General features: G+C 36.9%; 1 pseudogene; it reads left to right on the plus strand.

Moving 5' to 3' along the window:
• Positions 1–11,677: 11,677 nt before the first annotated feature.
• On the plus strand, positions 11,678–14,044 carry LOC127788826 (exocyst complex component EXO70H1-like; annotated as a pseudogene).
• Positions 14,045–26,922: the final 12,878 nt, after the last annotated feature.

The following is a 26,922-nucleotide window of genomic DNA, read 5'->3' on the forward strand; positions in this document are numbered from 1 at the left end:
GGGGGGGATTTAATTTGGTTTTGATTTGCCTAGATTTATGGGTTGCTATTCTAACACAAAATAAAAAGAAAAATAAATGTATAATAAAAAAATTAATAGTGTAATTGAAATAATAAAAAATTCAATGGTACAATTGACTTAAAATTGTATAGTTCATAAATGTCTTTAAAATAACAAAAAATTTGAATGTTTAAAAAAAAAAATAGCATACAAATATTAGGGCTAAAATATGTATTTAGCCAAGATTTTTTCCAAAGAAAACCCAAGGTGGGTTATCCTTCCCCCTACAAACTCTTATTTCGTGATTTTTTTTTTTGTATTGCACGAGAAATTAATTTTAAAATATATTTTATTTGACTTTTTCATTTGTATCAATATCATGTGTGGTCATATTATTTTTGTTATTGGATTGAACTCTTCTTTATTACTTTAAAAAGAAGACAAATAAAAGAACTCTTGCGTACATGAATGGCAACATCTCTTGCTAGTGTGAAAACAAGACTAGGTACTCATTGTGTTCTTCTTCTTCTTGATTGTGCATCTGCTGCAAAAATATGTCATAATATTTGAAATTTGGATAGTTGGAAACAAGCTGAAAATGAAAGGGTCGACGGGATTGGGTGCAGGTAATTAAGATTGATTAGAGTCAAGAAACCAAGAAGGTCACAAATTATCCCGCACGTTTCTTGCCTTCACATTTCACATATAAATAGGAACCAAAGTTTAAACCAAGGCAATTGCATTAGTTAATGGCCCCTTCCATCCCTAAATTAAAAATTAAAATATTATGACTAACTAATTTGTTGTGAAATATAAAATTCAACAACTTATAGTGTAATTTACCCCCCCCCCCCCAAAAAAAATATCTATTTTTTCACATAATTGTGGCTCAAGATCGGGGGGTGGGTTATAAGCAATGAATATTAAAGGCAACTCAAAGATTAAAAAAAAAAAAAAAAAAAATCAACGTGTGTTTCCGATTGGTAGGACGGTAAAAGGCAAGCTGTACCATCATTTCTCCACCACATAATCAATTCACTGCGGGCCGATCACGCAACCTATTTTAAGGGAAGGCCTTTAGACCTCCCAAAAAAGCTAGGAGAGAGTTTTTTGAAAAGGTTCAGAAATATGAATAAAGCCTGAAATATGTGGTAAAGTTCAAACTTCTAAAGCTTTTATTTCTGAAACTTTTATTCAAACTTTTTTAAGTATTTTTTCTTCAGAATTCTAATTATGAAGATAAACAACAATGCTTATTAATTACTCATATTCACATGTGTGAAATTACCTTTCTCATCGTCTATTTTTCTTGTAATATTTATGATAATGGGTCGTCCAATTCTTTGAGAAAAGCCCAAAGTAACCCAAATTTAATATTTAAGGTCTAAGTTAGAAGAAGATTAAAAAGTTGGCCATACCCTTAAGTTTGGCCCAAAATGACCCAAACAAGTACCAAGTGAGTTTGAGTCCAAGCCCATTGCTCATAGCTCACTCCATCCGGATTATCAAATCCAACTATTCATGTAACACCCCAATTTTCAGAAAGGTATTACGTAACGTAAGATTTTGGGGATATCTTTTTTTTCTAATCAACGAAAACTCAACACAAAATCGTCCCCCAAAGATCCTGTTATACATTCTCAGTATATCAACTATGAACCATCAATAAACTAAGACAGGTACATCATCTCAAATGCAGAAATAAAATCGAAATCTCAATAATTCATAATCAAACCCACTTTATTTATAACATAAAGTTGAACCAACGTTTACATGACGTCATCAAAATTAACAACATAATTGAAAACGATAAAAAGTAAACTATCCACTAATCGCTGTTACTCCTCGACAATTCCCTTTCCCTTCGCACCGCTGCCTTCACTTGGAACATTTGAATATTTCAAGAACACAGTCCATGTTAGATGATGAATCATCTAAGTGAGAGTTCAAAAACACGTTCTCATGAATGTATGCAAGATATGAAATAAACCAACAAATCTCGATAAGCCCTAGCCCAAGAGAATCCCACAGCGCTTAGCCCTACTACAGAAAAGAGCAATCTCTCTAAAAGCTATGCCACCATATCGACACGACGCGATTCTAGCTTAAGAGGGGCAAGGCAACGCATCTCTCAAACATCTCGGGAACAATCATTACCAACTCCCGGCCTAAGAGGGTCACATCAACGTAGGAACCCGGCTCACCACATTTACGTTGGAGATTACGTTCCCACTCCAAGCATTCAGGAACCACTACACAATCCCAACTCCAAAATTTTACATGGTCCACCTAATCATCCTAGTGCAATTTCCCTGACCAAACGGTCTAGCACGAAAACCAAGGCGGCTATCCTGACATGCACATCAGCATTAAATACCCTTATTATTCTGTCACGCTCTTGGAGAATTATGGCTACACTATCTAGACAACATCCTAGGATGACATTCCATATGAACGACAAAACGCAAGACAATGCCACATTTCACAATTCAAATCATCATATAAACAACAGTTTTATAAAATACAATGCACAAGTTCAAAACATTAAAGGACAAACCTTCCTTGTAAAATCAACCGTCACCAGTTACCGTTTGCATGCAATAAAAATCATTTTGTATGAAATTACAACACTTTTAGATAGGACAAACACCAAGTTTTTAGAGTAAAACACCCACAGTTAAACAAGTTTTGATAGTGAACAACTCATAACTTAAAACCAAATTTTCAGATAGAACACTCACAAGTTTAAACTAAGTTTTTCGGTAGAACGCTCACCTTAAATGTAATTCAGAATGTCTCGAAATTCGCCCAACCTCAACTCTGGTATCAAGCTTTTAAATGCTAGTTTTCGAGCCCCAACACATTCCTCAAACTTTAAATAAATTTTTTAAAATTTCAAAAACTTTATATTATTTTTCTCCTCCATTTTTCTCTTCCTTCTCCTCCTCCTCCTCTTCTTCTTCTTTCTTTCTTTCTTTCTCTTCTCTTCTCTACGCCTTCTCCACCTTACGCACAATGCCTATTTATACTGATCTTGTGCTTGGGCTCCAAGAATATATGAATATTATATATAATACTTGCTATGCTATCACTTCCCCACAAACTTTCCACAAACTTTGTCAATCTTTAATTTGATGCTTGGCCTCCAAACACATATAAATATGTATATTAAAGGAATCCCTGCAACTTGGCCACCCCACCATTCTTATCTATACATATAATAATTACATTATAACTTCATCATCCACCTTCACGCCCACCACACATTCACTTCACACACATAAATACATATATTATATTATATGTTCACTCACTTACTAACATAAAAAAATATATATATATAATAATTATTATATTATATACATATTATAATTACACCTTCTTGGCCAGGGAGATCCTATCCCACACCTTATATATATATATATTATATTAGAAAACTTGGCCTGCACTTGCAACGCACACACTCACACACACACACATATATATATATATAATTTCTATAATATATTATGCATAATATATAATTTATTAAAATCACTATAAATTTCTCAATTAAATTATTAATCCCACTTTATGCATTGCAATTATAATTATATACTCAAATATTAATTTTATTTAGATTAAAATACCAAAATTTTAAAATTAATAACTCAAAATTACTTGATAAAGACAATTTTGCCCTCCGAGCCCTCACGAGAACCTTGTTTTATCTCGAAACTATTTTAGGGTTGATCTTAACATAAAATCGGAGCTCTCTCAGGGTTCCGTTGATTTTTTGAAAGTCTCCTACGACAATTCAATTTTTCAGCCTGATCCACAGCTGTACCGAAAACTGTTCCCAATTCAACTTCTTTTAATGCCTAAAATCATAACTCGAATCATTCGTCGATACTATTCTATTTTCCTTAAATATCTAGGGTCTAGAGCACTCTCTTCAGTCGATTCGATCTCTTAAAACTGTGATAGTGTACCCTATAGTTTCTTTTTTCCAAAAATTTTATTTATGTCCTTCATTAAATACCGTTTATATCCTCAAATAATTCCCGGGTAATACATTCTCCCCCTTAATAAATTTCGTCCTCGAAATTTGGTCCGTGATAATTGTATCACTACTATTGCTATGACTCCCAATTGAAATATCATAAGTATATCATTCCTAATACTTAGTAATCATTCATAACTTTTATCCTAACACGACTCAGGCATCTTACTTATTTTCCAGAATATCCCGTTGTAGCTCTAAACAGGCAGTTGCACAACTCCCAAAATAATTTATAAAACCTAATATCACTTCTAATTGTGTCCTCAAAATACATTTCATTTGACTCTTAATTCTCCCAACCCACTCTTATGCCAATGCATATGCCATGATCACACAGAAATTGATAACATTGAACTAACTCGGAGTACCTTTCTCCATTATCGGGTAGATCTCTTTGTCATCCTTCGACAGGTAGAAAACTCGTCCAGGGCGAGGTTTTTGTGCCTCAATTGCTTTTCCCAATTGCTTCACCTTCTGTCTTTTTGGACATTCGCTCGAGTAATGACCAGGTTGTTGACACGTGAAACAGATGATCCTCATTTGATTCCCGGTCGGAGGTGCCTCCCAATTGCTTCACCTTCTGTCTTTTTGGACATTCGCTCGAGTAATGACCAGGTTGTTGACACGTGAAACAGATGATCCTCATTTGATTCCCGGTCGGAGGTGCCTCTTTATTCTTAGGGCAATCATTTTCCTTGTGTCCATTTTTGCTGCACGTAAAATAGCGGACATGTCTTAGGAAACATTGTCTCCCTGAGTGTACCTTGTTGCATTGAGGACATGGCTCACTGTTTTTGGAGTTCATTTCATCTGATTTATGTTCCCCACCTTTCAGATCTTTATTCTTTTCGTCCGATCTAATCAATCCAAGTTGCAATAAATTAGTCTCAGTGGATAAGGCTCTATCCAACGCCTCATTGTAGGTGTCCAAATTCCACGAGCTAAGAGCTTGCTGTAGTCCCACTTTTAGTCCACCCACAAATTTCTGTGCCTTTTGCCACTCATCGTCTTCGTACATAGGCACATACCTTATCAGTTGAGTAAACTTGACGTCATATTGAGTTACCGACATCTTGTCAGTTTACTTCAACTTCATGAACTCCCAAGTCTTTTCTTCTCTCCAGCTTTGAGAAAAATATTTTGCGTCAAACGCTTCTTTAAATCTTGCCCAAGTCACAGGTTGAGCTTGCCTCGGCCTTGGATCTTGCTCCATTTGCCCAGGTGTCCTCTACAAAGCTTGCTGGGCTGATTGCCACCATCATGCAGCTTCTTCCTCTAGCATGAACGTAGCACAGTTAACCTTCTCTTCATCATTGCATTGCAAATGTTAGAACAGCTTCTCGATTTGCTCCATCCAAAACTTAGCCATGCAAGGGTCATCTTCTGCTTTTCCCTTGAACACTGGGGGTCTTTGCTAGCGATATTGATTTAACACATGAGTAGTATGCCTCGACGGCTTATTCCTCGTTACATGTGTCAGCACGCCTTCTAAGATTCTTTCCATTCGGTTAAGTCTGTTCTCACTAAGACTTGATCGCTCATCTTATCGTCCATTGCTCGTGACATGATTCGCAGTGTGACTGCTGCGAGTGCTACTACTGTCACTCCCGTCTTGCTCTTTGAGATCTGTGACCCTTCGAGTTTTCACCATCTGAAAAAGAAAACACTTCCTTAATCAGTGCTAATCTCACTTAAAGATAATCTCTATCTTGCTAATAGTTCTTTCGGGTCCCACAACCATCAAAGGTACCCTTTCCAAATCTTAATTCATGAGTAGCCAAAATTTCTAGTCTCCATTAGCCTTTACGGGATTTAATCCTACATCCCGGCCATTTCATACTCTAGATACACATTTTTACTAACATACTCGACTCGTCCCCATAAGTCGTTTCCTTGGGGTAACCTTACCTCAATTCTCACAACATTTATTTTGAGATCTTTATCATCAAAATCAATCCTCAGAATCCTTAAACTCGATTCTCCACAACACTTATCGAATCATCCTAAGTTCAACATTCCTAAGATCCTCGATCCCAAATCGAATTATTTCTAATTAATTTATTCCTGATAACTACTAATTATCCTTTATTCAACGTAAGAATTTCAACTATTGACCTCAAATCGATAGTTTCTAAATCTCCAACAAAATCTATAATCCTCAAATAACATTTGCTCTAATCAGAGTCCCTTAAATTTCAAACCTTCGCTCTGATACCAATTATAACACCCCAATTCCCAGAAGGGCGTTACGTAACGTAAGATTTCGGGGATATCTTTTTTTTTTTTTTTTTTCCAATCAACAAAAACTCAACACAAAACCGTCCCCCAAAGATCCCGTTACACATTCTCAGTATATCAACTATGAACCATCAATAAACTAAAACAGGTACATCATCTTAAATGTGGAAACTAGATCGAAACCTTAATAATTCATAATCAAACCCACTTTATTTATAACATAAAGTCGAACCAACATTTACATGACGTCATCAAAATTAACAACATAATTGAAAACGACATAAAATAAACAATCCACTAATCGCCGTCACTCATCGGCAATTCCCTTTCCCTTCGCACCGCTACCTTCACCTAGAACGTTTGAATTTCCAGGGATACAATCCATATTAGATGATGAATCATCTAAGTGAGAGTTCAAAAACACGTTCTCATGAATGTATGCAAGATATGAAATAAACCAACAAATCTCGGTAAGCCCTAGTCCAAGAGAATCCCACAACGCTTAGCCCTACCATGGGAAAAGAGCAATCTCTCTAAAAGCTATGCCACCATACCGACACATCGACACGACACGATTCTAGTTTAAGAGGGGCAAGTCAATTCATCTCTCCAACATCTCGGGAACAATCGTTACCAACTCCCGGCCTAGGAGGGTCACATCAACGCATGAACCATTACACAATCCCAATTCCAAAATTTCACATGGATCACCTAGTCATCCTAGTGCAACTTCCCTGACCAAACGGTTTGGCACGAAAACCAATGCGGCTATCCTGACATGCACACCAACATTAGATACCCTTATTATTTCGTCACGCCCTTGGAGAATTATGACTATACTATCCAGACAACATCATAGGATGACATTCCGTATGAACGACAAAACGCAAGACAATGCCATATTTCACAATTCAAATCATCATATAAACAACAGTTTTATAAAATACAATGCACAAGTTCAAAATATTTAACGACAAACCTTCCTTGTAAAATCAATTGTCACTAGTTACCGTTTGCATGCAACAAAAACTATTTTGTATGAAATTACAACACTTTTAGATAGGACAAACACCAAGTTTTTAGGATAAAACACCCAAAGTTAAACAAGTTTTGATAGTGAACAACTCACAACTTAAAACCAAATTTTCAGATGGAACACTCACAAGTTTAAACCAAGTTTTTCGGTATAACGCTCACCTTAAATGTAATTCAGAATACCTCGAAATTCGCCCAACCTTAACTCTGATATCAAGCTTTTAAATGCTAGTTTCCGAACCCCAACATGTTCCTCGAACTTCAAATAAATTTTTAAAATTTTCAAAAACTTTATATTATTTTTCTCCTCTATTTTTCTCTTCCTTCTCCGCCTTTTCTTTTTCCTTTCTTTCTCTTCTTTTCTCTGCGCTTCTCCACCTTACGCCCAGTGCCTATTTATGCTGGTCTTGTGCTGGGCTCCAAGCATATATGAATATTATATATAATACTTGCTATGCTACCACTTATTACGCCCACAAACTTTGCCAATCTTTAATTTGATGCTTGGCCTCCAAACACGTATAAATATATATATTAAAGGAATCTCTGTAACTTGGCCACCCCACCATTCTTATCTATACATATAATAATTACATTATAACTTCATCATCCACCTTCACCTTCACGCCCACCACATATTCACTTCACCCACACATAAATACATATATTATATTATATGTTCACTCACTTACTAACATAAAAAAAAATATATATATATATAATAATTATTATATTATATACATATTATAATTACACCTTCTTGGCCAGGGAGATCCTATCCCACACCTTATATATATATTATATTAGAAAACTTGACCTTCACTTGCCAAGCACACACTCACACACACACACACACACACATATATATATATATATAATTTCTATAATATATTATACATAATATATAATTTATTAAAATCGCTATAAATTTCTCAATTAAATTATTAATTCCACTTTATGCATTGCAATTATAATTATATACTCAAATATTAATTTTATTTAGATTAAAATATCAAAATTTCAAAATTAATAACTCAAAATTACTTGATAAAGACAATTTTACCCTCCGGGCCCTCACAAAACCCTTGTTTTATCTCGAAACCATTTCAGAGTTGATCTTAACACAAAATCGGAGCTCCCTCAGGGTTCCATTAATTTTTTGGAAGTTCCCTACGATAATTCGATTTTTCAGTCTGATCCACAGCTGTACCGAAAATTGTTCCCGATTCAACTTCTTTTGATGCCTAAAATCATAACTCGAATCACTCATCGATACTATTCTATTTTCCTTAAATATCTAGGGTTCAGAGCACTCCCTTCAGTCGATTCGGTCTCTTAAAACTGTGATAGTGTACCCTATAGTTTCTTTTTTTCCAAAAATTTCATTTATGTCCTTCATTAAATACCGTTTATATTCTCAAATAATTCCCGGGTATTACAATTCATATGGTCTCATACTAACCCATATTGACCCTTCAGTCTGCCAACATAAAGGCGCAATGTTCCAAGATTTAAGTACAACATTTATTACGTATTTATTATATTATTACTTCATTATTCTCGAAGATAATAATTGACCTGAGTGTCGAAGGATCCATGAGATGACTTTTTTTTTTTTTTTTTTATTAGAAGATCCAATTTAGATAAACTCGAATTTAAGAATTACTTGGACAACTTTAGAATCAGAAAGAATACGAAGAAAACACGATTATATCACGGATTGGGTGGTGATTGACCCTAAAACCTTCTTCACTTTTTTAAAAAATTTGGTGGTGATTGAAACTTTTATTCAAACTCTTAAATATTTTTTTTTTCAAATTTTTAAATGTAAAAACCAATAAACAATGCTTGTTATTCATATTCAGATGTGTGAAATTACCTTTTCCATCATCTACTTTTCAAGTAATATTTGGATTATAGGCCTTTGATTCCTAGAGAAAACCCAAAGCCACCCAAATTTAAAATTTAGTCTTAAGTTGAGGTGGCCTAAAGAGTTGTCCCTACCCAAAAGCCTAAATCAAGATAACCCAACACAAGTACCAAAGTGGGTTTGGCCCTAAGCCCACTCCAAGGATCATATCTGACCATTTATGTGGTCCTGTCTGAGCTCATATTGATCTTTTAATCTACATATATAAATATATGATATCATATGATTCAAATACGATATTTATTATGTATTTATTGTATCACTATTACATTATTTCACAGTATACTGATCAACTTTAGTGTTAGAGAATTCATTGGGAGACCAAAACTCTGCCTTCTTTTTATACAAGAAGAGCCAGTTTAGATAAGTTGGAGTTCAAGAAATATGTGGACAATCTTAGATCAAAAAGAACTCAAACAGAGTGGAACTATATCATGGATCAAGTAGTGATTGACTATAAAATTCTGGTCCGTTTCTTAGATGTAGATGCATCTAACTTTTATCCTATTTTTCTATGTTTAATATTTCAAAATTGATTTCGTTACCCAAAAAAGTATTTTAATTGTGTGCCCTTGAGCCTACAAATGAACATAATCGGTCATGTCTTCGTTCTATGGTTCAGTATAGACCAATTTTCAGTTCAATCCCGATCAGGATGGATAACCAACAAATCTAAAAAATTCCTAAACTTGAGAGAAAATTAGGTTGCCTCCTTGATCTACGGTCATGTGTCGTGCCTCTCATCCCTCCCCTCCAGCTCAAGCTCAGATTTGTTGTCCCATCCCCTTGTCTTTCCAATCAAAATATGTCACGTCATTAAATTTATACACATCACCAAACATTAATGTATATGCAAAAAACTTTAACATTTTTTTTCTCAAAATTCATTCTACAATTAATGAAAAAAATCAAGAAAAAAACTCATTTCTTAATCTGAAAGTTTTTTTCTATTAATTACAAAATAAAATTTTGTAAAAAGAACGTTAAGTTTTCTACCATTGTTAATATTTTTATTTAGTGATATGTATTAATTTAATAATGTGACATATTTTAATTGGAGAGATCAGACAGGGAATTGACGGAGGATTTGGGCTCCTCCAGCCTTCCCCGTCTGCGCCCATCGCGTACTACCTGCTGACTGGTGCCAGTTGCTGTTGTGTGCTGCTGCATGCTTGCCATCGACTTGACCGTTGCCATCCCCACTCTTCTGTTCATCTCTAGGTTTCCTCAATCCTTTCTCTCACCATGTTTCATATCGTTATTTCAGAGCAACAGCGTTGGTGTTTTTTTTTGTGTGGCAATAAACACTTTTATTAAGTTATTACTAGAAACAATGGAAATAATTCAGATACAATAATAAATATACTAAATGTATTTATTATACTTTATTTTTAATATCTAAATAATTCTATTAATTAATAAAAAAAATATATTGTGTTTTGAATTATTTATTGTCACTTCACCATTGTACCATTGCCCTTAAAACAATGGACAATGGTTAACATTACTGGAAAATAATTTATTAATTTATAATATATTATATTAAAAATAAAAAATAAATGTGTTTAAATGAGTTGAAACCTTAAGAACACCCTAATACCTACCTACCATGCATTGGGTAGGGTAGGCTTCATTTTTTATGGTCTCTTGAAATTTCAACCATACTTTTAAAGGATGGTCTATGTAATATAAACGTTGTTATTGCTGAAGATACATGCTTACGTTGTATTGGTTTTGTTATGTAGTACTACGGTAATTGTCTCGGATAAAGTTTGGAGATTAATAAATTTTTAAATTCATTAGGTATTTAGTAAATTTTAGGATGTTTTTAGTAACTTTTAATATTTAGTAGTAATTAACTTTTTAACATTTAAACCCCCAATGGATTTAAATGGGAAATGACTGAAAATTTTATATATCACATTTTAATTAATTTATTAAATATTAAAGATTAGATAACACCTAAATAAATATAAAAATATAGTGATCTTTCTGTTTGGATTTGAATCCTAAAATTTGGAAAGTCTCTAGAAGACAACAAATATATATATTTCCAGGAAAGAGGGAAGTAGTTTTTAAGAGAATATTAGTTTAATCATTTTTGGCGGCTAAGGAATTCCATTAAATGCGCATGTTGAAGTCCGACCTGAATGTTCCAATTAATTTTACGAACGAGCCAAAGCCTGGGCCCTGGCCTGTCGTGGATAACAAACCAGGTTAACATGAGACCAAGTCATGAACAGGAAGCACTCAAAGATGTGCTGGGTCTTCCTTAGTGAAGGAGAACTGGTCTTCAGTAATGGAGCTTAGGAATTTAGTTGATTTGAAATCTTGTTTGTTATGTTATCTGAATAATCAGCATCTAATTCCTATATATAGGTTATGTGTGTAAGCTGTTAAGAAGAATAAGAAAGAACAGGATTTATGTGGTAGCAAAATTCACATAAAAGTTTGTTTCATCTTGTCTTCTTGTTTGCACTACTCTCAAACCAACAGGGCCATCATCGTCTTTCTTTATATACCCATCTCTCAAACTAAACTCCCTTATTCGATAGTCTATGATTTATTAAGCCAACGGCCAACGCAAAGCAGAAACGAACGGATCGAATTCGCAGTTTATATATGCCGAGAAAAGGAATGTGAAGCCTCTGGTTTTCCTTTTCCACGAAGACGTCATCAATATCTTCGGTTTCAGACTGTCCTCCTCCTTCAACAAAGTAGTCTCTCTGACGCACCCAGGAGATGAAGCCAAGTCTCGCAGCCGCGGAGACGATGATCATGAAATGGAACCCGGAAGCTTCAACCTTCATCAAAGTCACTTCCCTCTTCTACGAGAACCGTGGAGAAGCCAGAGATTTCATCAACTGCGTTGCTGAATTACAGAAAACCATGCATTACCTGGTTAAGGAAGATCCGCAATCAGGGAAACTCGTACGTAGTCAGAAACTGATGGAGATTTCCATGAAGCGACTTCAGAAGGAGTTCTATCAGATTTTGTCAGTGAATCGAGCTCAATTGGATCCGGAATTGGTGTCCGTAGGATCCTCGCTGGCTTCGACACCATCCAGCACGTCGGACAATGACGATGACGGTGGGCCTGAGGCGGACATTCAGATCGCAGGAGAATCTGTCTCTGAAGTCGAGCAAGTTTCGGCCGCTGTCATGGCTGATCTGAAGCTGATCGCCGAGTGTATGATATCAACTGGTTACGGAAAAGAGTGCGCGAAGATATATAAGACTATGCGAAAATCGATAGTTGATGAAGGTGTATATCGACTCGGAATTGAGAGAGTGAGCTCTTCCAGAATTCACAAGATGGATAGGGACTTGATGGAGTTGAAAACAAAAAATTGGTTGAGCTCTATGAAGATTGCTGTGAAGACTCTATTTAATGGGGAGAGAATTCTCTGTGATTACGTTTTCGCTGCATCCGATATCATCAGAGAATCATGTTTCGCTGATATCACGAAAGAAGGAGCGCAAATTTTGTTTGGATTCCCGGAATCTGCAATGAAAAACAGAAAGAAATCGCCGGAAAAGGTTTTCCTTATGCTTGACATGTACACGGCAATCTCGGAAAACTGGCCGGAGATGGAGTCCATCTTCGCATTCGAATCCACCTCTGCCGTACTATCACAAGCCATCACTGCGCTGGTCAAGCTCGGAGAATGTGTCCGGACAATGGTAGGCGATTATGAATTGGCGATCCAGAAGGACAGATCCAAGTCGCCCGTTCCCGGCAGCGGCGTTCATCATCTAACAATTGAGGTCATGAATTACCTCTTTCTCCTCGGCGATTACAGCAACACTCTGCCGGACATCCTCACCTATTCTCCGTACCAGGCAAAGTCATCCTTACCTGAGTCTTTCTTCCACACCTCCGATTCCGACGAATCCCAGAATCAGGCTATCTCCACCCATTTCGGTTGGCTGATCCTCGTCCTCCTCGGCAAACTCGACAGCAAAGTAGCTCACTACAAAGACGTCTCTCTCGCTTACCTCTTCTTAGCCAACAATCTCCAATACGTTGTGGACAAAGTACGCAAATCGAACCTCAAGCACCTGCTCGGCGATGATTGGATATCCAAGCAAGAATCCACAGTCAAGCAGTTGTCATCCAATTACGAGCGGCTAGCGTGGGGTTCCATCATCGAAACCCTGAAGTAGATCCAATGGCAGGCAGGCCGGCGGAAGAAGTAAAAGAACGTTTGAGGAGATTCAATTGAGCGTTTATGTGATAACTATGGTTGGCAGCAAGGTTGGTGGGAGAGTGAATTTTTCAGGTGACACAGTAGACAAATCAAGTGAGTGTAGTATGTCATATACAATTGAATTTGACTTTGATGATACAATAAACATTGATTTTTCTAAGTTTGACTCAGTGAATAATGCAAACTGTGGTAGAAAAACCAACGGAGGGTTTCGTAGCCAAGAGATAGACAAAGGAACTGTTGATACATTTAATAAAAGCATGAGAGTGTGGAGGTAGTTGGAGCCACGTTAATGTTAAGGCAACCTCTGGACAACAGGATGAATCAATACATGTTGATCTTGGTGATGAAACATTAGTTAGTGAGGAAGCTAAAAATGATTCTGATTCAGACTCTAGTGAATCAGAGCTAGGCTCTTTTGTAAGTGATGATAATATTGATCAAAATGATGAATACAGTGATGGTAGGGTGGGGGGCGATGATAATTCAGATCTAAGGAGTCCTAAGGAGGATTCAGCCAATGATGGGGAGCTGAGATACACTACAAGAAGAAGGGGTATTGCCGATGAACTTTTTCCGACAATTTGAACAACTGTCGGGAAAACACCACAATCTTTGACGGCTATGTAAACCGCCGGTGATGTTTACCCATAATCGACGGTTGACCCATCCCTGACGGTTTTTATAAATTGCCGGGGATGTTGAACCATCCCAGGCGATTTTTAAAATCGCCAGGGATATGATTTATATACCCCCGCACGCCCCTCCCCCCGTCCCGCCCAAATTAATCTTCCCCTCACCCCTTTCTCTTCCAAAATCCCCCTTGCAAACCCTAACCCTTTCTCACTCGCGCCTCGCTGTGATCTCTCTCGCTCACTCTCACCGCTAAGTCGCTGCCTCCCTCACCCTCGCTCGCTCACTCTCAGTCGCTCTTGCCCTTGCTCGTTTTTGCCTTTGCTCGTCACCCGCGCTCGCTTTTGCCCTCGCCCTCGCTGCTTCTCTTAGAATCATCAGGTAATCAATCCTCTCATATATATTATAGAGGAGATTGTGCATCAGATAATGCTTATTTGCTGGAAGGTCTTTCTGCCATTGGGCTTCTTCTGTTGCTCCAATTAATGGGTGTGTGAGTGAGTTGAGAATGCTCCTCTTGGTTCGTTCTATTTGGTTGCTGCCTGTTAGGCATTTGCTTTTATCTGCTTCTTCAATTATGTCTGTCTCTTCTTATGCACCATATTTTTAATTACTTTTAACTGATACAAAATCATTAAGCGCTGCCTCTGCTTGCTTAATGATTTCATACAGCACAAAATATATAGAGATTAATGTTGATTTCATTAAAGAGAAAGTAGCTGCTAAACAAATTCAAGTTAAATTTCTGCTGTCTTAACAAAGGACTCTTCTTGACTTAGATTTCAGTTTCTCTACTCCAAGCTGAATCTAGTGTCTAATCCCAAGTTTTGTTTGCAACTGGATGTGAAGACAACTGCTGTAAAAATTAAATCTAAGCCACTTGCTCAGGCTCTGAACAATTGAATTTTTTATTTCTTTAAACTCTAAAGTTTAAACCTGAAATCATTAGGATGAACTGAATTCCTTTGGGTCAACATCTTCTATTGAGCAACTTCCACTTAATCATCCTTCTAGGCGGCAGTTCAATTTTTTTTTTTTTTTTTATTATTTGGTCAGTCAGGTTTCTTTTATACTATAGCTTTTTGTCCCACAGGATGTGTTCTTTCCTTGTGGTCTATAGCTTGAGGCTTGAGCCTCACCTCGGTGCATTTTGCTGTTTGGGATGGCTTCTTGCCGTTTGTTTGAGCCTTCAGTATTTCTCAGTGACCAAAAGGAGATTCCTAGTCCATTCTTGGTTAAAATTGATTTAGAGAGTCTCCAATCTTCACTTCTTAACTTGTGCAACAACAGTTCATCTCATTCCAATTGTCCATTTATTTATTTCTTTGTTGTTACTACCCATTTGTCTTTTTACTATTAAGGTATACATACATACAGACACACACATATATATGTGTATGTATACTTTGATGCTAATTATATATTTTATACAAGCTATTGTTAAACATCATTATTTTAATTGAATTAGTATGAGATTTGAATTTCAAATATTTTTTCATTTTTGATATCATGTTAATTTATTTGACATTTCTAAAAAAGAAATAATAATTATCAAGTCATTTAGAGGATGATGAATTGATGATTAACAATCTAACGTATAATACAAGTTCAGAATTGGTACATAATACTAATAGGATACCACCAAGCTTGAACAAATTTTAATCTTATACGTTGCAGGTACTTTTGGCTGTTTGGCCTACCATATTTTAATACCATATATGGTATTATACCATATTTTTAATTTCTGAATCTAGTGTCTTAACAAAGGACTCTTCTTGGCTTAGATTTTAGTTGGCAGATGCCTTTCTTTGACCATAAAGAGTTATCAATGAACTTTTGCTTAGAAAACTAATTAAGCCCCTTTAATGGGTCGTTCATAAACCATTCCACACTCAACATATATACATACATATATCTATATTAAATTGACTTTGATTAGTCTGAAATAGCTGTAAAATTACCTTTCACTAGTAAGCATTGGAGTGGAGTCGAGAGGTGTGGATTTATTTAGATGGGATTTATCATCAAAATGATTCACAACTAAAAAAATTGTCTTGATCTTGATCTTGTGGCATCAAATAATTCTTTTATTTAAATGCATTTGGGTATGAGTGCATTTAAAGTTCACCATACAGTACCCTTCTTTCTCCCCTTCCCTATGGATTTGCATGTTTGGAGTATCTGTCTTATTTGTAAAACTGCTCTGTATTTATTTATTCTTTTATTAGACAATGCAGCAGTTTGATTTATTAGACAGTACCGTTAAGTTCCATTTAAGTCTGTGTCAATATTATACAGGTTGGTTTTGTAATATCAACTATGTGATGGAACACCACCATATCAATTATTTTTAGTTACTGTAATCCTTGTAAACACTGATTTTTTTACTGTTCTAGTATTGAATTTAATCCAAAAAGAGCGAGTTTCTATCACCACCCACCCTAACTTGGTTAGGATAAGGTATAATTGATGATTATGAGTGTTTTGAAAATCAAGTGTCGGAAACTATTTGTACTGAAGTTTAGTGCTAAAATATTTAATCAAGAACAAATTTGAGAATTTCATAGTAAATAGAAATGAAGACTTCCTGTATATCAAGTAGTTCAATATATTCTACTTAAAAATAAATCCTATTTCAATGAATTCTCAGGTCTAAGTGGTCAGTAATTTAGCTTTATCAAATGAATTTAATTGTGAACTGCTTCTTACATTTAGTTTTGAGCAATTAATTTCAATATTAAATTAATTATAAATGAAATTGCTTCTAGATCATGGCCATCTCACACAAGCACATATTGTATACATATGGTATATATACATCCTGAATACATTATATATTCCAGCACTTTTTAACTTTCCCCCACAATACATTATATATATACATCCTGACTGTTCTCGATTAATGTGCTAACAGATTGTTTTTTACATTTAAATCAATAATAGACAATTACACTGATGGCACCTAAGAGGCAGACTTGTTGGTCAATTGGATCCATGTCACGCTGTATAGATTCACACCACAATGATTCACAGTCAGTTCCATCCCATCATCCAACCCCAAACACAGTGCATCCTGAAGAGGACTTGATCCACTCACAATCCAACCCCCCAAACTCACATAGTCAGCAAGGTAAATACCAAGACAAATTTCAAGACAAGCTCTATCTCATCTACGGCCAAGACAAGTTCTATGTTTTTATTGTGTTGTTATGTGTTAGTAGGTACAAGCTCTATGTCATCTACGGCCAAGAAAGAAAGAGGAATATCAAGACAAATTTCAAAGTGGGGAAATGAAAATATTCATATTGAATTTGATACTGAAGGACAACCAATTGGGGAGATGGTAACTAAGTTGGAAATCCAACTAGGTGTGATGGTAAGGAGTATTGCTCCCCTTACATTTATTGATTGGAGGTCACCGGGGATGGAACCATATAAGGAGTGCATCTGGCAAGAGGTCTTGGTGAGTAAATAACGTCTCTGATTCTTAGCTATCTAACCTTAAACTTTTATACTCTAATAAGGGTATCATTGCAGGATAACACTGATGTACCCACAACATGGAGATCAATTTGCTTACAACATGCTTCCAAGAAGTGGAGAGAGTACAAAGCCATCTTGAAGAGGCATTATGATTTCCATGAGATAGATGCAGCTCGTTTGTCAAAAATACCGCCTGGGGTAGACCTAGAATAGTGGAAGGCTCTTGTGGAATATTGGGGATGTGAACAAGCACAGGTATGTATGATTTATGTATGATAGATATATCAGATGGATTCTCTATACATAGTTCTAATATCATATTACAAGTAGGAACGTAGTGCGACAAATCGTGCCAATCGAGATAAGCAAAAGATGGGTCACACTAGTGGTAGGCGATCACATCCTCAGGTTAGGCACCAGGTAAGAATAGAATGGATATTAGTTATATATATTTTTTGATAATTTAATTAGTAATGCCTAAACTTTAAACATGTAATATATTTCATCTCTTATATATGTTTTTAGATGACTATTGAAAGTGGAGATGAGCTAGATAGAATCAAGCTTTTTAAAAAGACACACACCAAAAAGAGCGGAGAGATAGTAGACTCTACATTTTCATATATAATCGTATGTCTTCCTAAAATTTGAAAGTTATAGATTCATATTTTGTTTCTTTTACATGTCGACTTATGTAACTAACTTGTGAAATGTTTCTTGAGGAACAAATGGATGAAAGGTTGTCACAAATACTTGATAATGAACAAACCCCAGATTCGCTAGAGGATGTCTTTACTCAAATATTAGACAAAGATGGGTATGGTAGGGTACAGATGGGAGGATTTGGAACATGCCCAACTAGGGTAAGACAAAGACAACAGTATCAAGTGCCCCAACAACAGTATGACCAAATGTGTGCGCAAATTACTATCGAACTAGAAGAAAAATTTCAAGCTCAAATCCAAAGTTAAGTTCAAATACAAGTTTGTGCAATACTTGAGGCAATGGGACATACACCACCAGCTCGAGACAATACACCATAACCGAGACAGGTATGTCGTTCCATTAGTGCATTTCGTGATTTAAAAATTGTCTGTTTACTATATATATTAACTAAACTATTTTGAAATATAGTCATCCTCACATGCTAGTGCTTCTGCCGAACATGCAAGCACACCATCACCTGAAGCTGAATGTGTTGGATTATTTACACCAGAATGTGGTCATAATTTAGAGGTAATTCGCTACCAAATAGTTAATATACTGAAATGTTTATATACTTCAAAATCATTTATGCTTGTTTAAACACAGATTGGTGAATTTGTTTGCTTGATGAATGGACGAATACCTCGCCACATTATTGCTGAGGCAATCATTCTGTCCATTGATCCGACCAAGTCTGTAGGGGGAGTAGAGTTAGGTAATGAGTTTGTCGAAATTAGTATTCAGAAAGTGTTGAAAACTTTATATCCATTGCCTCGACAATTTTCTAAGATGCATGTCTCGAGGGATGCTAATAACAGTAAAACTACGATACCGTGGAGGGTCTCTGATGTAAGTGTTTTTGTCTTATATGCATTTATTATGATATGCAATTTCATAATTAACTTACATATAAATTTGAAATGTGTTGTACTTAAATAGATCTATTGTATACCGTTATGTAATTTTGGACATGTTTTATGCAATTTTATAGTTAACGTACATATTTAAACAGATCTATTATTTTCCAATGCAGATCGACAAAATATGATATGCAATTTTGGTTGGAGAATGGCTTGGAGGCATAATCAAGGGTTATCTGAAGTTACTTGGACATGTTTTAGTTTAGAGTTGATTTGTATGTGCTTTGTATGGTATTGTGTAATGAGACGAGACAAGATCGATTTTTCTAAATGATGTTGTACTTAAATAGATTTATTATATATAGTTGTTATATTTATTATTTGCGGGTGAATCCTTTAAAATTGTTGAAGATTTTTTGTTGCCGTCTTTATTGATTGTTATACAGGTTATATAGATTGTTATTGATTGTTGTATATTTTTTAATTTTTTTTTTAAAATTACCGGCGATTTTTTTGGTTTTTCCGGCGATTGATCTTTGCCGGCAGTTTCCAAAAACCGCCTGTAAAAACCTTTTATCAGCGGTTTTTAAACTGGTGGCAAAGATAGAAATTTGCTGGCGATTTTTAGAATTTTTTACCGGCGATTTTTGCAAACCGTCAGTAAATAGTCTTTTCTAGAGGTTTTCAACCGCCGATAAAACTTTCTCGACGGAAGTATTTCTGGCGGTTGTAATTACCGCTGGTAAACTTTTACCGGCAGTTTTTCAACTTTTTTCGACAATTTTTTTACTGCCGAAAAAAGTTGAAACTCTTGTAGTGATACAAGAGAAGGAAGAGTCAAAGGGATGCATATGACCCTAACAAGTAACAACCCTCTCAATCCAGGATGGCTTGCACTAGGTATTCAGTCACTAGAGGTGTTGACCTAGCTTCTTGCAAGAATGAGCCTGGAAGAATAAAAGCTATATGCAAGTTTAATGGATGCCGCTGGAAAATTTATGCAAGGTAAGGACTCTAAAAGTGGAGATTTTATAGTGAAGGCGTATATATCAAAACATAGGTGTTATAGGGTCTTCGAGAACAAAAGGATGACATGCAATATTATTTGGTCGGTTACTTCAAAGATAAATAATTTATCAAAAATCAATTCTAAAGGACTCAAATTCAGAGCTGAGAAGGAGTTAAGAGTGAATGTTAATCTGACTATGTCCAAAAGAGTGAGTAGGAAACTGAAAAAAGGCATGGCAGGTAATCATGTTAAAGAATATGGTCAGCTTTGGCGATATGCTGCTGACATTGAATCAACAAACCCTGGAAGCATAGTGACGGTTGTTCTTAAACTAGGCACAAACAAATTTCTTGATTCTATGTATGCTTTGATTCATTAAAAAGATGATGGAAGGTGTAATACTCGGGAAATCCTTAAGGGTATAAATTGTATTTTATGAAGGATATAAGTAGAATTTTCGAAAGAAAGAGGCTGTGGGGTACACTAACACAATTTTAAGTGACTGAATCGATCAAAGGGAGTACTCCGGACCCTAGATAGCTAAGGAAAATGGAATAGTACCAACGAGTGAATCGAGGCATGATTTTAGGTATCAAAAGAAGTTGGATCGGGAACGATTTTCAATATAGCTGTGGATTGGGCTGAAAAATCGAATCGATGTAGGAAACTTTTGAAAAGTCAACGGAGTGTCTTGAGGACCTAGATTTTATATATGAAACAACCCTCAAGCGATTTCGGGTTACAACGAAAGGACTTAGGGTCAAATCGATCAACCAGACCAAAGTGTAATTTACTAATTTTGTTCGAGAGAGGTCAAAAGGATAATTTTTTGAGAATTTTGAGGATCAAATAAAGAGTACAAAACTTTTGGGCCTTAATGGTGTTGGAAATGTATGCCCTAAAGACACGTTTTGTTTAATTTATGGTAATGATGTTTCTTTTATTCAGTTTATGGCACATATATTATTTGCATTTAATTGTTGGAAAGATGTCCATGCTATTAAGTAAGTGATTCATGTGATGGGTCGTTCTTCACAGTTAGGTATGAATCATGGGTACTTAATAAGCAAGAAAATATAACTCTTGATCTTTTGATAGAACTGGGCATTCTATCATGATAAGATCATTGTGCAATAGATCCTAATGGAGGATGGCTTGCCTTAGCCAGTAAACAGTCCGTTTACTCTAATTGTACAAGCGCATTTGGAATGCGTAGAGTGGACCTGTGATAGAAGTTAATGACAAAGTATTAATTATCATGGAGCTAGTCTATCACTGCTACTACGTGGACGAGTACTCTAATACTTGAGTATTAGTTGGTGGTCTAGTGAACCTAGAGCTATATTCTTAGATTCATTGTAGGTGAGGTCTGTCAAAGATCAATATCCTTTTGAGTTGGGAGTATGGTTTCTAATTAGCTAAGACAGACTAATACAAGATAGTTTCTGTGATTCACCCCCTTGTGATTGTCCAAGAATAATCGAATAATCCAGGGCCCTGGGAACGTGACTTAAGAGTGTGTGCTTCTGGGTAGCTCCCAGTGATAAGCAAGTACATTCGAGTAGTCACGGATTATTGGACTAGTGATCTAAGGATGGTAGAAGTCATTTAGAAAGGTGTTAGTACATTATTCCTTTCTAAATGATGGGTGTTACGCAGAGGGGTATTTTCGTCATTACACTAGTAGGTCAAAGATATGGCATATGCAAAATTATTCGTGGGGTCAGTGTTACCATATGGTGATAGTTGGAACACTTAGAATGACAAAATATAGCTACTAGGTAGCAGGGATATTTTGGTCATTTTAGTAGCCGTGAATAATTTGTCTTTTGGTCCCCGGGGTAGCTCGATGTAACTCATGTATTTTTTAATACATTTGGCTTGTTGGATGAATTACATTGAGAGAGAATTATTTTATTCAGAATGGTCCATTGGGCTAGAATAAAATAATAGTTCATTAGGGTTTTTAATTAATTAATTGGGCTAACCCAATTAGATATTAATTAAATGATCTTGGCCCATTAGGGTTTAGCCCACTAGGGTTTTAACCCTAGGGTTCTCCCTATATATATCTCTCTTTGGTTGTTTTTTCATCTAAGTCGTTTTTCATTCTTCTTCACCGAAGAGAGGCCACGAGTTCGAGTCATACTCCGGAAGATCGAAAGGGTGCGTTTGAGTTCTGATGCGACGGAGCCAAAGGCTAGCAGGACAGCCGTCATCTCCACCACGCGAAGAAGCTCCCATCGCTCCATTCCGTCCGGTAATCCGCCCCAAAAGTAAGTCTCCTAGATTCTTATCAATACGAGGAACGTTTTTTGATTAAAACGCTTCTGTTGCATGCTTTGTTTCCTCGTTCATGATCCTTCAAATGGTAGTATTGGAAAGATTGGCCTCATGGAAAGGGGTAAACTGAGATTAGAAGAAACCAGGGGGTTGAAGTGTAATTAAGCAAACTTTGTAGTGTGAACGTAGTAAGGAAATCGACTGCAGCATTGCCACCGCACGTGGCTGTGATTTCTGGCAATGGGATGATCGATGGAGAGTTGGGGAAGGTGGTATACGACGTAGGGAGCCGTTGGGTGGTGGCTATTGGCCGAAAATAGTCGAGATGTGATCGAATTTTATGGCCGAAGTGACTGAAAATCTGGTCGAGCATTTCGAGAGATTTTATGGATGATTTAGGGCTATTCGAGCCACTTACTGGCTAGATCTAGGCCTTGAGGGTTAAGCAAGCTCGGGATTTAGCAGCTAGCGAAGGGATTTCGCCTATAAATATAAGCAAAAGTGGCAAAGGGTTTTTGTAAATTGGAGCTTCAAATTGGAGGTGTTAGAGGTGGAATCGAGAGTAGGTAATAGAGGGCTTTCTATCCTTGGATGTAGTAGATCAATTTTGAAAAATTTGGCGAGCAAAGGAGCGGTTTTGAGTGGGTTTCGAAGCTCACCAAAAAGCACGAGGCAGACCACCAAGTCGCGCCTGCAACTACTCATTCGGGGGCTTTTTCGGTGACCTTTCGACCGACAAGCGACGCCAACGTGATCGACTGAGTGAGGGCTTCAAGAGCGTGGGATCAGATTGGCCATCGGAGGAGTCGCCGACGGTCAGAAGCAAGGAAGAAGAACGGCGTGTGGCCTGCATGTGCCATACTTCACGCGCAGACACGCGCTTAGTGTGTAAGGGCGCGTGACACAGGGGTAATTCTGGAATTTTGTTGCATTGTTTTTCAAAATTTATTTTAGGAATTATCATGTTGAAATATTTGAAAAAATGTTTGAGGAGATAATTATTTTGGAATTATCAAGGTGAAATTTAGGAGAAAACTAGAGGAAATTATGAAAAATTAAGAAAAAAATGGATTTTGATACTCCTTTAAATAAATATGATGTCTAGGGAGTATCGTGGCTTGAGGTTGGGTATTAGTTTAAGTGTTTGAGGTGTGGCATGCAAATCGAGATTGTACACGAGGATCGAGGCATTCCGAATACATTCAAGGTGAGTGGTTCTTCCCCAAAGCTTGATTTACTGTGGGTGTTTCTACCCTAAAAATTTGGTGTTTGTGTTACTTAAATGTGTTGTGATTTCATGCAAAATAGTTTTGTTGCATGCAAACAGTAACCAGTGACGGTTGGTTTCATGAGGAAGGTTCATCCCTAAACGTTTTGTACTTGTGCATTTCATTTTATAAAATGTTGTTTATATGATGCTTTGAGTTGTGATATGTGGTATTGTTATGCGTTTTGTGTTGTTTATATGGAATGTCAGTCTAGACTGTATGTTGTCTAGATAGTGTAGCCGTAATTCCCTAAGGGTGTTGTCGGAATAATATATAGGGGTATCTTGTGTTGGTGTGCATGCCGGGATAACTGCCTTGGTTTCTGCGTCAGGCCGTATGGTCAGGGAAGTTGTACTAGGACAACTAGGTGGTCCATATGGGATTTGAGTTGGGATTAGGTAGTGGTTCCTGGATGCTTTTGAGTGAGAACGTAATCCCTGGTGTAATTGTGGTGAGCCGGGTTCCTGCATTGAAGTGACCTTCCTGGGCTGGGATTGGTAACGATTGTTTTAGAGATGTTGGGGAGATGTGTTGTGTAAGACCCCGTTTCAGCATAAGGTTGCCACGTAATTTAAGTGAGATAAAAATATTGAAAAGTATAGTAAAATAACTCGTTGAATCGACTGAAAGGAGTGATCTGTAGCTTAGATACCAAATGAAAATAATATAGTATTAATGAGCAATTCGAGAAGTGATTTTTAGCATCGGAAGAAATTAGATTGAGAACAATTTTTGGTACAGCTTCGGTTTAGGCTAAAAAATTGAATTGTCGTGAGAGACTTCCGAAATATCAACAGAACTCTTGAGAGACCTTGATTTCGTAAGTAGAACAACCCTTGAGTGATTTCGGGTTGAAACGGGAAAGTTTGCAGTCGAAACAAAAATTCAAACTTAAGTGTAATTTCTCAAATTTGCCCGAGAAGGTCAAAAGGATGATTTTTCAGGATCTTTGGGGATGAAATGAGGATTTTGGAACTTGAGGGTCTAAATGGAAATGATAGAAAGTTTAGGGGCTTGATAGAAAGGGCCAAAGTGTAAAAGTTGAAATTTAGAGGGGTGAAAGTGTAATTTCGCAAAAGAAGAAGCTTCCATGGCCAACAGCCTCTGCCAGCCATCGATTGACGTTTCCGACCACTGGGAGCTCAAGGGTATGGTTAAGGAAGCTCAAAGACTAAGCCTTGATCGTCGGTAAGCACGAGGGTGGTCGGATTTCAAGGTTTTTGGCCGCAGTTTGGTCGGCCATGCCAGACCTGTAAATTGAGCATTCGAGGCTATTGGTTGATGCTTTTTGGTCATCTAAGGGGTCTTTAGGATTTTAAGGCATCGGTGCAAGCATCCACGAGCGTTTGAAGGCTCGATTTTGCCTATAAAAAGAATTGGGGCTTGGGCGAAGGTTTGGTGTTTTTGAGCTTCAAATCAGGGGTCCTAACGAACGAATTGAGGGATGAAACCATAGGGATTTTTTTTCCCATGATCTAAGGAAGGTTTCTGGAGAGTTTAAGGCATTTTTGTGTGCATTTGAAGGGTGTTCGAGGGTCGCCGAAAAGTCACGAGCAGTGCCAAAATTGGCATGTTTTTGGGCAAATCGATGTGCTTTTAGCAGGTTTTTCGGGCCAAGAAGGGTACCTTAGTAATTGACTTTGAGAGGGCTATCGGGTGGTGTGGTCGGGAAAGGATTCCGGTCGTCGACCAGCGAGGAGCTCGCCGAAGAAAAAAGCGCTCGTGGCTTTCACGCGTGGCTGCTATGCGCAGTCCACTCTCCAGGGGCATGGGGTCGCGTGCTAGTGAGGTATTTTCCTTTTTTTTTTCTAAAATGTTTAGAATATTATTTTAGGAATTATCATGTTAAAAAATTTGGTGAAAAAGGTTTGGAGATATTTATTTTAGAATATTAGTGAGGAAAAATAGGAGAAAATATGAAGAAATTTTGAGGAAAAATAGGATTTGATGCTTATTGAAATGAATATGATGATTAGGGTACCTTGAAGCTTGAGGTAAAGTGACTTGTATGAAGTTGGAGATTGGCACGAAAATCAAGGTGGTGCATGCTTTTTGAGAAAATTCGAGTTGTATCTAAAGGTGAGAGTTTCTACCCCAACTTGATTTATCGTGAATGTTCTAACCTGAAAACTTGGTTTTGTGAGGGTTCTTACCCTAAACTTGATTTGATTACTTGCAAAGGTTTTGTTGCATGTGAACAGTTTTAACCTGTGATGGTTGTTTTCATGAGGGCGGTTTGTCTCTAAATGTTTTATGCATGTGCATTGAATTTTTTGCGATAAATTATGTACATGAAATGATGTTTAAATGATGCATAGTTGATGATATTGGCATTGGCATATTTGTGTGATGTCCATGTGGGATGTGTGTTATCAACCTGTGTGAGGTACTTGAGTGATAACACTAGGGAAGCGTGTCAAGGGAAAATGCCTATTGGGATGGGACTGAGACCGGACTTCACCCTACGGGACCCAAGTGGCGAGGCTGAGAGTGGACACCACCCTGGACCGACTCAAAGTGGCGGGGTTGTGAGTGAACACCACCACGGGACCATTGAGCGGTAGTATTTTTTTCAAGGTGGACGTGGATTCCCAAGGATAATGTTGATCATCTTGTGACCAGGGTTGTGTTGAGATCCGGATGCTTTTGAGTGTGAGTGTAATGCCTAGACATGATATGGGGGTGATACCTGTGTTCATGTGTCGAGGTTGTCCCTTTTAAGTAGGATTGCGTTGTGCCAATGTGTCGATGTGGCTGTGTTGCCTTTAGAGAGATTGTATTTTCTTCGGTTAGGGTTAAGTGCTATGTGAGATTCTCTTGGATTGAGGTATGTCGGAATATGTCAGTTTTATTCATGTTGCATATATTCATGAAAATATTTTTGAACTCTTACTTAGATGATTTAGCATCTAATTTGGACTACGTCACTGGAATATTCAAACATTACAGGTGAAAGCAGTGGCACTAAAGCAAAGGGGGTTCTCGAGATATAGCCGTTAGCTCCGTTGGTAATCGTTAGCATATATTTAGTCTATGCTCGAGGTGTGAGTAGTTATTGTTGAGAGATGAGACTTGATGTATTTTGTTTTGAAATGTCATGTCAAACAATTTTTACGTTATGAATAAAGTGAATTTGGTTATGTAATTTCGAGGTTTCGATTCTGCTTCCACTGATTGATGTGATGATGTTGCTAGTCTTAGCTTATTCTTAAGTTAAAATGTTGA

Source organism: Diospyros lotus, chromosome 13 (assembly GCF_014633365.1).
Source record: "Diospyros lotus cultivar Yz01 chromosome 13, ASM1463336v1, whole genome shotgun sequence".
Classification (NCBI taxonomy): Eukaryota; Viridiplantae; Streptophyta; class Magnoliopsida; order Ericales; family Ebenaceae; genus Diospyros; species Diospyros lotus.